This window comes from Chlorocebus sabaeus, chromosome 10 (genome assembly GCF_047675955.1).
Source record: "Chlorocebus sabaeus isolate Y175 chromosome 10, mChlSab1.0.hap1, whole genome shotgun sequence".
Classification (NCBI taxonomy): Eukaryota; Metazoa; Chordata; class Mammalia; order Primates; family Cercopithecidae; genus Chlorocebus; species Chlorocebus sabaeus.
In genome coordinates, this window is record NC_132913.1 from 96,912,745 (window position 1) to 96,925,850 (window position 13,106).

At 38.9% G+C, this 13,106-nt stretch overlaps 1 protein-coding gene across 40 annotated transcripts in view; it reads left to right on the plus strand.

Annotated features, from left to right (window-relative positions):
- The window catches only part of MAP2 (microtubule associated protein 2), a 308,224-nt gene that overhangs the window by 69,133 nt on the left and 225,985 nt on the right, over nt 1-13,106 (plus strand). For 39 of the 40 annotated variants that reach the window (XM_038001613.2, XM_073020011.1, XM_073020006.1 and 36 more), the window contains exon 2: nt 12,820-12,869. The exons of the other annotated variant lie outside the window; for it this stretch is intronic. The gene's annotated coding sequence lies outside the window, so the exon portion shown is untranslated. The remainder of the gene's footprint in view (nt 1-12,819; nt 12,870-13,106) is intronic. 40 annotated transcript variants of the gene reach the window in all.

Sequence of the window (13,106 nt, forward strand, 5' to 3'; positions counted from 1 at the left end):
AAAGTTTCTTCAAAGCACGTTTTCCCCTATTGTTTCTGCCTGAATTTGAACATGCCAGAACTCCTTAGAGAATTATATAGGTAGGAAAATCTATCAGTGCTCTAAACTTAAAAACAAAAGATGAAAAAATAATATATGCTGGCCATATATCCATATATATGTATATATTCCACTTTATCTGTGATTTTTATTATTTCTTTGTCTTAATAAAAGACATTAGTAAACAAAGCTGCCCAGAAATTTGGACTGGGTGGAGCCCACCACAGCATTGCAAAGCTGCTGTAGCCAGACTGCCTTTCTAGATTCCTCCTCTCTGGGCAGGGCATCACTGAAAGAAAGGCAGCAGCCCCAGTCAGGGGCTTATAGATAAAACTCCCATCTCCCTGTGACAGAGCACCTGGGGGAAGGGGTGGATGTGGGTACAGCTTCAGCTGACTTAAACATTCCTGCCTGCCAGCTCTGAAGAGAGCAGCGAATCTCCCAGCACAGTGCTCAAGCTCTGCTAAGGAACAGATTGCCTCCTCAGGTGGGTCCCTGACCCCTGTGCCTCCTAAAGGGGATATACCTCCCAGCAGTGGACAACAGACACCTCATACAGGAGAGCTCTGGCTGGCATCTGGTGGGTGTCTCTCTGGGACAAAACTTCCAGAGGAAGGAGCAGTCAGCAATCTTTACTGTCCTGCAGCCTCCGCTGGTGATACCTAGGCAAAGAGGGTCTGGCGCGGACCTCCAGCAAACTCAGCCGACCTGCAGAAGAGGGACTTGACTGTCAGAAGGAAAACTAACCAACAGAGATATTGGATATTCAATCTTTATAAGCTTAGTTTTCTCCGGGGAATAAAAATAGTGTTTGCTGTGTTTGGTCTTTGTGAAGATTAACTCAATAATGCATCTGACAAACTTTGTAGAATGGTTGAGTTATATTAAATACTTAATGCTCATTTCCTATAATTCTTGTTGTTTTGTATTAGAATGGTATTCTAGCCTTCATAAAACAAATTCTGTGATTTAGACATTGGAAAGTTCTTCATTTTCAATTGATACTCATTTATTTCTAGTTGCTGCATCACCTAGTCATTTTATGTTCAGTGTGGTGACAGCAAATGGGTGAAGTAGTTCCAATTTCCCAGCATGTAACTGACCTTCTTTAGCCTTAACTTTCATTTCCAGCCATTGTTATGGCAACTACAGCAAACATGTCAGAGTACAGAACATTCCATTAAGAGCCATACCTCGTGCCTCGCTTCCTACGATGTTGTTTTATATGAATAATACAATGTCTAGAGGTGAAATTAGTTGGAGTGCTCATGACTCAGCCTCTTTTTCCGGGGAGTGAGTCATTCCACATTTATAGATTCCTGACTTTGTGCCGTATACCACACTAAGTGCTTGGAATACAAACATAGATTTGCTGGGTCACTGACCCAGAGCAACCCACAGTCTGGGCAGGCAGGATATGGCATTCATTAAGAACAATATGGGCTTACACATAGCCAGCACTGTATTAATGTTATATGTATCTGTCAAGGCAAAGTGTGATTAAATATACAATAATATGAGCTGTCTAGACAACTTAATTCTATGTTTTGGAACATGTACCTCTGACCCTACAACCCTATATTGATATATTTTGCCTAATTACATCACCACAAATTTAACTTCTTTATTGTTTTGTTTAAATACTAAGTTTTTATTCATTTGCATATCACATAAAATCATACCCTCCATGAATAGGTCAGTTGCCTTTCCTTTATTATCCTGCCAGAAACTCACACTTAATATGTCTAATAAAGCCCATTATCCTCTACTTTTACCCAGCAACCTGATATCCCTTCAGGCTTTCCTGTTTCTAAGAATGTCCTGGGAGTCTGTTTTTCTTACACTCTCAAAATTCTCTTGGCTCCTTTCTTCATCCTGTGCCTTTCCTGGCCAATCAATCCTTAAATTCTTTTTTTGTGTGTGTGAGACAGGGACTCTGTTGCCAAGGGTGGGATTTCAGTGGTGCAATCATAGCTCACTGTAACCTCATATGCCTCTGGCTTCAGCCTCCCCAGTAGCTGGGACTACAGGTGTGTACTACCATGTCTGGCTAATGTAAAAAAAAAAAAAAAATTGTTTTTGTAGTGGTCTCTCTATGTCGCTTATGCTGGTCTCAAACTCCTGACCTCAAGCAGTCCTCTGCCTTGGTCTCCCAAAGTACTGGCATTAGAGGTGTGAGCCACCATGCCTGGCTTTAATCCCTAAATTCTGTATGGACTGTAAATACTATTATGGACTGAGTTGTGCCCCACGCCAGTCATATGTTGAAGTTCTAAGTGCCAGTGTGACTGTTTAAAAATAGGGCCTGTAGCAGATAATTAAGGTTAAACGAAGTCATAAGAGTGGGGCCCTAATCCAGTAGGGTTCCTCTTCATAAGAAGAGGAAAAGAGGGTTCTTTAAATTTCCCTACCCATCTTCATGTCTGTCTGTCTCCACCATGTGAGGACATAGTGAGAATGTGGCTTTCTACAAGCCAGGAAGATAGCTCTCACCAGAACCTGACCATGTTGGCACTTGATCTCACCCTCCCAACCTCCAGAACTGTGTGAAAAAGTTAATTTCTGTTGTGTAATCCACATAGGCTAGGGCATTTTATTATGTTAGACTATATTAGGCCATTCTCTTGCACTGCTGTAAATAAATACATGGGACTGGTTAATTTACAAAGAAACGGGGTTTAATTGGCTCACAGTTCTGCAGGCTATACAGGAAACATAGTGCTGGCATCAGCTTCTGGGGAGGACTCAGGGAGCTTTTTCTCCTGGCAGAAAGCAAAGCAGGAGTGGACACTTCACATAGTCAAAGCAGGAACAAGCAATGGAGAGAACGAGAGCTAAAGAGAGAGTAGAATGGGAGGTGCCACACTCTCTTAAATGACCAGATCTCATGAGAACTCACTATTACAAAACAGCACCAAGCCATGAGGGATCACCTCTATGATCTGAACCCCTCCTACTAGGCCCCACCTCCAGCACTGGGGATTACAATTCAACGTGAGAATTGGGTGGGGACAAATATGAAAACTAGATAATCCTGCACCTGGCCCTTTCCAAATCTCATGTCCTCACATTGCAAAATACAGTCATGCCTTCCCAATGGTCCCCCAATGTCTTAACTCATTCCAGCATTAATTCAAAAGTCCAAAGTCTAAAACCTCATTTGAAATAAGGCAAATCCCTTCAATCTACAAGCCTGTAAAATCAAAAAGAGTTATTTACTCCCAATATACAATGGGGGTATAGGCACTGGGTAAACACTGATATTCCAAAAGGAAGAAATTGGCCAAAAGAAAGGGGCTAAAAGCCCCATGCAAGTTCAAAACCTAGCACGGGCAGTCATTGAACTTTAAAGCTCCAAAATAATATCTTTTGACTGCATGCCTGACATCCACAGCACACTGGTACAATGAGGGGGCTCCTAAGTCCTTGGTTAACTCTGCCCTTTTAGCTTTGCAGGGTGCATCCTCCCCACACCCCTCAGCTGCTCTCACAGGTTGTTGAGTGCCTGCAGCTTTTCCACGTGCAGGATACAAGCTGCTGGTCTGAGGTCTGGAGGGTGGTGATTCCCTTCTCACAGCTCTACTAGGGAGTGCCCCAGTGTAGACCAGATGTGAGGGTTCCAACTTCACATTTCCCCTTAGCATTACCCTAGTAGAGGTTCTCTGTTGGGGCTCTGCCCCTATAGCAGGCTTCTGCCTAGGCTTCCAGGCTTTTCCATATATCCTTTGAAAACTAGGTGGAAGGTGCCAAGCCTCATTCACTCTTGGACTTTGTGCACCTGCAGGCTTAACAACACATGGAGTCTGCCAAGACTTACAGCAGTTTGTGCTCTCCAGAGCAGCGGCATGACAGTGTCTGGGGTCCTTTGAGCAGAGTCTGGACCCAGAGCTTCCAATGCAGTACAGTATCCTGAGGCTGTGCCAGGCAGTGGGGCCCTGGACCTGGCCCACATATTCATTCTTCCCTCCTAGGCCTCTGGGCCTATGATGGGCGGGGCTTCCATGAAGGTCTCTGAAATGCCTTCAAGGCCTTTTTCCCGTTTTCTTGGCTATCAGCACTGGGTGGGGTTTTGTTATGCAAATTTATCTAGCAATTGGTTGTTCCACAGCCTGCTTGAATTCCTCTCTCAAAAAAAAGCTTTTTCTTTCTCTGCCACATAGTTAGGTGGAAAATTTTCCAAACTTTTATGCTGTGCTTCCCTTTTAAATATAAATTCCAACTCTTAATCTTTTCTTTGCTCCTGCTTCTGAGTGTAGGTTATTAGAAACAGTCGGGCCACCTATTGAATGTATTGCTGCTCAGAAATTTCATCTGCTAGATACGTTGTATAGTCACTATGAAGCTCAGACTTCCAAAGACCCCTAGGGTATGGACACAATCCAGCCAAGCTCTTTGCTAACACATAAAACGTGTGACCTTTACCCCAGTTCCCAGTAAGTTCCTCATTTCCATCACAGACTTCATCAGCCTGGATTTTGCTGTCCATATCACCATCAGCATTTTGGTCACAATAATGTAACTAGTCTCTAAAAAATTCCAAACTTTCCCTCATTTTTCTATCTTCTTCTGAGCCCTCCAGACTCTTCCAACCTCAGCTTGTTACCCAGTTCCAAAGCTGCTTCCATATATTTGGGTATCTTTATAGCAACACCCTACTCTTCAGTTCAAAGTATTAGGCTGTTCTTACATTGCTATAAAGAAATACCCAAGATTGGGTAATTTATTAAAAAAAAAATTCAATAGGCTTATGGTTCTGCAATCCATACAGGAAACACAGTGCTGGCATCAGCTTCTGGGGAGGCCTCAGGGGGCTTTTACTCATGGTGGAGAGCAATGCAGGAACAGGCACTTCACATAGGGAAAGCAGGAGCAAGCCAGAGAGACAGGGGTTGGGGAGGAAAAGAAAAGGGAGAATGCTGGGAGGAGGTGGCACACACTTTTAAGTGACTGGGTCTTGTGAGAACTCACTATCATGAAGACAGCACCAAGCCAAGAGAGCTTTGCCCCCATTATCCAGTCACCTCCCTCCAGGCACCACCTCCAGCAATAGGGAATACAATTCAACATGAGATTTGGGTGGAGACAAACATCAGAACTATATCACAGTCTCAGCAGACTAATACACATATCCATGCAATAATTTTAACACTCTCCTTTGTATGGACACTGTCTCCACCTGAATTGTCTCTTCATTACCATTCACCTCGACTTCTGAAGGATCCACTTATATGAATACTTCTTTAAGCACTCCGCTCTCTGATCCAATCATCTATATAATATTACCAGATTAAATTTCCTAATTATGCCATTCTTGAATTTAAAACCTTCAGTGGTCCACTTTCACCTACAAAATTAAATATATTTAATTCAATAGCCTCCTCAGATTGTCATTCAGGGTCATTACTTAGTATATAGAGCCAACTTAGCTTTCCATCCAATTACTGCTCTTCTTGTGTGTCATACTCCAGGCTAGGTATTTTTCCAAACACCCGCTGGGCTTTGATTCTTCTGTTTGTTTCTGTGGTGTCCTGTCCATTGTCTGAATTGGTCTCCTTCCCACTCCATCTCCACCTATCAAAATTCCTTACCTCCTTCAAGGACTAACTCAAATGCAACTTCCTCTGTGAATCTTTATCTTCATAACAGGATTTTTCTCCCCTTCATTGATCTCCCAAAAGCTCTGTTAGTATTTCCTTGTGACAATAGGAATTTTTTTTTTCCATCACGGCTTTTTGTTTTTTGGCTTTTTCACCACCTCCTTTATCCCACCTGATTCTAATTAAGTGAACTCTTTAAGATTAAAGAACACTGGATCCCTAAAATACCCAATGATGCTAAAAAACAAACAAACAAACAAACAAACAACAACAAAAATCCCTACCCAATTGGGTACGGTGGCTTATGCCTGTAATCTCAACAATTTCAGAGGGTGGATCACTTGAGCCCGGGAGTTTGAGACCAGCCTGTACAATATAGGGAAACTCTCTCTCTACAAAAAAAAAAATAGAAAAATTAGTTGGGCATGGTGGTGCATGCCTGTAGTCCCAGCAACTCAGGAGGCTGAGGTGGCAGGATCATCTGAGGCTGGGGAGGTCGAGACTGGAGTGAGCCATGATCATGCCAATGCACTCCAGCTGAGACAACAGAGTGAGACCCTGTCTCAAAAACAAAAAACAAAAAAACAAAAAAAAGCCTACTCTATATCTTAAAAATATGAGAATTACAAGAATTACAAACAAATAAAAAACATTGCCATTTTTAATGGAATTTTTAAAATATCTTATAACTGCAGTATTGCCAACATTTGTTTCTGTAAGGTGTAACTCCAGTAGTAACTTTTGTGTTACTTAAGCAGCAACAATTTCTGTAACTTTAACAAGGCAGAAGCATAAGAAATATAAAAATTGTGAATTTTCAGCTCACAATTAACTTTGATAATCCAATAGCTAAAAATTGTCTGCTATTTTCATTTTGTCCTCCTTGTGAGGTATAATCAGGACTGTTTTAGTTTGACATAGGCTTTATAATGTTATCTGACCATCACAGTATGATTAATAATATGGAGGCATGAAGTCATTTCTCATTGGGGTGGGGATGTGGCAGGAGGGAAGAAGAGCTTTACCAATCAACTCAAGATTATTTGCTGACATTTATCTTACCTTGTAGGTGAGGAGAAAGAGACAGAGGATGGAGAATTGGTGCTTTTAGTATGCTGATACATTAAGCCACCTGGAAGCAGATGCTAAATCCTATTGAAAAGAATTTTATTTGTGTTTTGCTTAGGGCATTGTTTAGCAAAATACTACACGAAAACTCTTGACCTGTGTGTTTGAAATGGCAGATGTTCACAGTGAGGACTGAGCCTTGGGGCAACATCAATCTTCACAATTCTGTGCCTATTTACTCAATAACTGGCTTGGTTGGGGAAAAAAAAAAGAAAAAGTTCCAGGGAGTCATTTACAAAGCAGCTGCTCCTGGCACTGCAAATGAAAGTGTTCTTCTTAAGATAAGAAAAGCAAGCAAACAAACAGAAGCCACAGGACAGCTTGAGCCCACCAGGTCAAAAATGAATACCTCTATTCTCTCAGAACTGTGTTTCTAATTTTTTATATAAAAATTGTATATATTTAAGGTGTACAACATGATGTTTTGATATATATATACACACACACACAGTGAATTGATTACTAGAGTGAAGCAAATTAACATGTCTGTCTCCTCACACAGTTATTGTTTTAAAAAATAAGAACACCTGAAATCTATTCTTTTAGCAAATTTTCAGTATACCTTACAATATTATTAACTATAGTCATCATGCTGTGCATTAGACCTCTAGGTTTAGTCATCCTGTATAACTGTGACCTTATATCTTTTGGCCAACATGTCCTCATTTTGCCAACCTCCCCACCTCCTGATAACCACCATGCTACTCTGCTTCTATTAGTTCAGCTTTTTAAGATTCCACATAAGTGAGATTATGCAGTATTTTTCTGTGTCTGGCTTATTCCACTTACCATAAGGCCTTTCAGGGTTTTCCTGTTTTTGCGAATGTCAGGATCTCCCTTTTAAAGTCTTAATAATATTCCATTGTGTATAGTATTTCACAATTTTTTAATCCATTCATCTGTTGATGGACACCGGTTGTTTCCATATTTTGGCTATTGCGAATAATGCTGCAATGAACACAGGAGTGCAGATATGTCTTCAAGGTACCAACTTCATTTTCTTTGTGTATTTTCCCTGTAGTGGGATTGCTGGATCAAATTGTAGTTCCCTTTTTAATTTCTTGAAGAACCTCCATACTGCTTTCCATAGCGCTTGTACCAATTTACATTTCCATCAACAATATACAATGTTCCCTTTCCTTTTCCCCACATCCAACACTTACTTTTTAATTTTTTTAATGATAGCCATACTAACAGGTGAGAGATAGCTATTTCATTGTGGTTTTTTATTTTCATTTCTCTGATGATTTCTGATATTAAACACCTTTTCATAAACTTGTTAGCCATTGTCATGTCTTCTTTGGAAAAATGTCTATTTGGGGTCCTTCGCTCATTTTAAAATTGTTGTTTTCAGTTGTTTGCTTTGAGATATTGTTTCATGTGTGTTCCTTATGTATTTTGGATTTTTTTTTCTTTTTCTTTTTCTTTTTCTTTTTCTTTTTCTTTTTCTTTTCTTTTTTTTTTTTTTTTTTTAAAGACACGGTCTCACTCTGTTGCCCAGGGGGGAGTTCAGTGCACAGTCACAGCTCACTGCAGCCTCGACTTCTTCCTGGGCTCAATCGAACCTGCCACCTCAGCCTCCTGGGTAGCTGGGACAACAGGTGCACATCACAATGCCCAGCTAATTTTTTGTATTCTTTGTAAAGATGAGGTTTTTCCATGTTGCCCAGACTGGTCTCAAACTCCTGGACCCAAGCACTCCACCCTCCTTGGCCTCCCAAATTGCTGGGATTACAGGCATGAGCCCCCACACCCAGCCCTATATTTTGGATGTGAACCCCTTATCAGATATATGGTTTGCAAATATCTTCTCCCATTGTCTAGGTTACCTTTTTATTTTGTTTATTGTTTCCTTTTGTGGACAGTTTGATGTAGCCCCACCTGTTTATTTCTGCTTGTGATGCCTGAGCTCTTGGTGTCATATTCAAAAAATCATGGCAAAGTCAATGTCAATAAGCTTATTCCCTGTGTTTTCTTCTAGGAGTTTTATGGTTTCAGGTCTTACATTTAAGTTTTCATTCCTTTTTGAGTTGATTTTTGTGTATGATGTAAGATAAAAGTCCATTTTCATTCTTTTGCATGTAGTACCCAGTTTAACCTAACACAGTTTATTGAAGAGACTGTCCTTTCAGTGGAAGTTATATAAGGCAAGGATGGGACTTTATTTTCTTATTCTCACCACAAAGGGTATTTTCAACTGTTTTTTAAAATTTGAAATAGAATTGGAAAAAATACAACAGTAAGCACCTTTGTTCATTTAACAATATGTATTGATATTTTGTGTGCTGAAAACGTTGGGTTCAAATACAAAGTTCACATACCTGAAAGAGTATTAATATTTTGAATACAGTTGGTTTTTGAATCATGCTGTATTGAAACCCCATCTCTACTAAAAAATGCAAATATTAGCTGGGCATGGTGACGCGCCCCTGTAATCCCAGCTACTCGGGAGACTGAGGCAGGAGAATCACTTGAACCCAGGAGGTGGAGATTGCAGTGAGCTGAGATCGTGCCACTGCACTCTAGCCTGGTTGACAGAGCAAGACTTTGTCTCCGAAACAAAAAAAAAAAAAAAAAGAGAGACTAAGGAAGATTTTTCTTGGAGATGGGGCTTCCAGTATTGGGGAGGAGGAACACTGGAGGAGGGACAAGTAAGTTGGAATGTCTTTCCAAACACATTATGGAACAAACACATAAAGAAGTCAGGCTCCTGTGTCATAAAACTCAACTTAAAAAAAAAAAAATCCACAATATCATTTTGTTTTTGCTATGAAGGTATGTATTTGGGAGTGCATGTAGAAGAAATGAAATCCAGTCTATTTAAAAGAATATTGAAGATATCAGGATGCTGATCTGTGTCAAAGAGCAATTAGCAAGAAGTCGCTATAGTCAAATGATAAATTGAGGCCTAAAACTTGCAAGTAAACAAATGGGCAGGTTCAGGTTAGACTTCCCCTGATTCCAGGCAACTAGTGAACCACTTTCTCTTTAAAGAGTTGTTAAGTGGCAGTATCATCCTGGTATTCATTGCTCAGTATGCATTTATCGATTACAGAGCAGGTTTTTGTATGAGACATCACGAAAGATCCTAGGATAACAGCATCACTTATTTTATATTGTAGTAAAATACATGTAACATAAAATTTAATATTTTAACCATTTTAAATGGTTTAGTTTTGTGGCATTAAGTACATTTGCATTGCTGTGCAAGCTATCATTTTTTTCCTAGTGAATATTTAGATCTAAATCACAATCCCTTTCCACTGTCTCCTTTTTTCTTAGGGGATAATGATTGATAATATGATTAAAATGAACACATATGCAGTGTGTCCACTTTCTTTCATAGCCTAGTGTTCTTATGTACATTCTATTTTAGCCATCTCTTGCACACACAATAGTGCACATGCAACCCAGCCACACATCCAGTCACTGAGTGTGTTGAATCACTGTCTTTCCTGCTCTCTTAGCATTTTTTCTTCATATTTTAGAGACATATTTTTCTCTTTTTTCCTTTACTCTCCTAGTATTTTTATTTTAAATTTATCATGCTTTCTCTTTAAATTTGTGGAGCAAAACAAAAAATAAACAAATAAGAAACTATGCTTAACAGGAATGTTCCAAATATTCTCAGTTTATGGCACCCTTAGTATCTCAGTAATTTTATTTTCAAGGTGCCTCTAGGCCAAAAGATGTACCTGACAGTTTCATTTAAATAACATAATATGTTTAAGTCCTAACAACTTAGTAGCCTTTTGAAAAAACAATACACATAAATTGAAAGCAAATCTATTTTTGTTTTTGAAAGCAAACCCACAATCACTTACTAATGGGATTTGTGCCTGTTGAATACTGCCCAGCCCTCAAACCTTGCAGTCACACTGGACACTATTATTATTTCCTTTAATTTTTTATGGAAAAAAGGTTTTTGGTAATTCTTACTTCATGTTGATTTTCATGCAGTATTTGCTTTTATATCACAAAGATCATCAAAACCCAACTTTGCAAAGCTGTAACATCATTGAGAGGAATGTAGCATGATCTAATATTGAAACCGCAAACCACTTTAAGTTAATAGTTTTTATGCTGCCTAATGGATATTGCTGTGGGTTTTTTGTTTTTGTTTTTGTTTTCATATATTGAAAACATTTTGGCCAGGCACAGTGGCTTTTGCCTGTAATCCCAGCACTTTGAGAGGCCAAGGTGGGTGGATTGCTTGAGTTCAGGAGTTTGAGACCAGCCTGGGGGACATGGTGAAACTGCATCTGTACAAAAAATGCAAAACTTAGGCAGAGTGGTTCATGCTTGCAATTCCAGCTACTATGGAAGCTGAAGTGGGAGGACTGATTGAGCCTGGGAGGTTGAGGCTGTAGTGAGCCATGATCACACCCCTGCACTCCAAACTAAGTGACAGAGTAAGACCCTGTCTCAAAAAAAATAAAAGAAAAATAAAACATTTCACCATTCCCCTGAGAGTTTACAATGGTGCCCTGGGCCACCATGACAGTTAGGGGTCTGTTGGCTTTATTGCCAAAAAATAATATTTTTATCCAAGTAAAATAATGTCAGTTGTTTGAAATCAAGATAGATATACTAAAGGCATTAATCTTAAATGTCCTTTATAATTTCCTCAGATACTTAAAAAAAATCTCCACAGACATATCAACCTATCATTTCGTTATTATAGGACAAAGTTTACTTTTCTTAAATACCTGCCCTTAGGATTAAAAATCAACTATTTCATATTCAGTTGTATTTTCTGTGGTTTACTAGTATTTTCTTTGTCTTATTTTATACTGTTCTTTTCAGTAAATAACTAGTTTTAGGCTAATTTAGTTTTTGGACTTAGCATAGGAGTCTAATAATGAAACATTTCTAACGTGTAGAAGAACATATGCTGTTTTCTATCCAATTAACTCACAAACATACTTCTAGAACCTAACTTGCTTTTTAATTACAGACTGCCGTAGATGCTCCCTGTGGCGAGTGGAGTCTCTTTTGTCAGTTTGAAGTTGTTTTGTTTACTATCTGTTCAAGAGGCAGGCTGACTTTTGGCACCAAAGTTTTTTTTGTTTGTTTTTTTTTGGTTTTTTTTTGTCCCTGGTTTACCTTCTTTAAACTTTGATTTGACAACATGCTTTTCTGCATATTTATTTCTCAGCACATTTTAGTAGCAAGGCTTAGGTGCAAGAAACCAATGGAAAGATTGATCGTTTACCACTGGAATTGTCTTATTTGAACTTTACTACCATTAGCAAAGGTTTAGACTGATTGTCAACCCAGGACTAAAAATCTACAGACTCTCTGTGCATATTAAATCAGATTAAAGACCTGTGTCAACCTGTACAGACTTTTCTAACATAAAAGAACAGAAATTTATTTTTCACAGTTCTGGAAGCAGAGAAGTTCAAGATCAAGGCAGCAGCAGATTGGTTTTGCTGAGGTCCTGCTTCCTGTTTTTCCCTCCGCCTTCATATGGCAGGCAGAAGGTGTGAGAGCGCTCTCTGTGATCTCATGTATAAAGGCACAGTCCACTTTTTATATTTCTAGGATCTCTTTTGTAGGGGCACTAATCACCTTCCAAAGGCTCCACCTCTAAATATCACATTGGGGGACTAGGATCTCAACATATGAATTTGGGGTGGAGGGGACATAAGCATTCAGTCTTATGACAGGATCAAAATGCATGAGTTTTATTATTTTTGATTAAACATCTCTTAAGAGCAATGGTAGTATATTGGGAACAGAATGTGTTAAAAATTCTTTTTGGTTGGTTGTTTTAGAATGTGAGCATAGGACTTTTACTTTAAATAAGTATAAAATAAAAATAGGATGTAATTTTGGCATTTAATATATGTTTTTTTCCAATAAAATGTAGAACGTACTTGTAAGCTTAAAGTTGTATTATACGTAACCGTTGTGTGGATGTGTTTCAGTCAGTGCATTTTACGGAGTGAGGAACAAGTCACTTCTGATTTTATCTTCCTCGTTAGTGAAAGAAAAAGCCAGATTGTTCAACTGATTTAACTTACTGGGTATTTTTCTCTTCTTCTTTTAGATTTTATTGATCTAATCCAAAGTATCTTATAACTTCTGGCTGGAATTAAGGTCAGTACTGTATTTGTGTCAATCATGATTAAACTGTGAAATAAAATAAAGGCATCATGGCTCTTTAGATAGCTGGGTCAACAATGTGCTTGCAATGTGTGGTAAAAGCTGAAATTTAGTAAAACCTGGATATATTTCAGAGTTGGCTTACTAGCAAACATGGTTCCCTGAGTACTGTTTGTTTTTCTAGTTAGTATAATTTATTTGGTTTTTGAATATTGAATTTATTTCATCTTA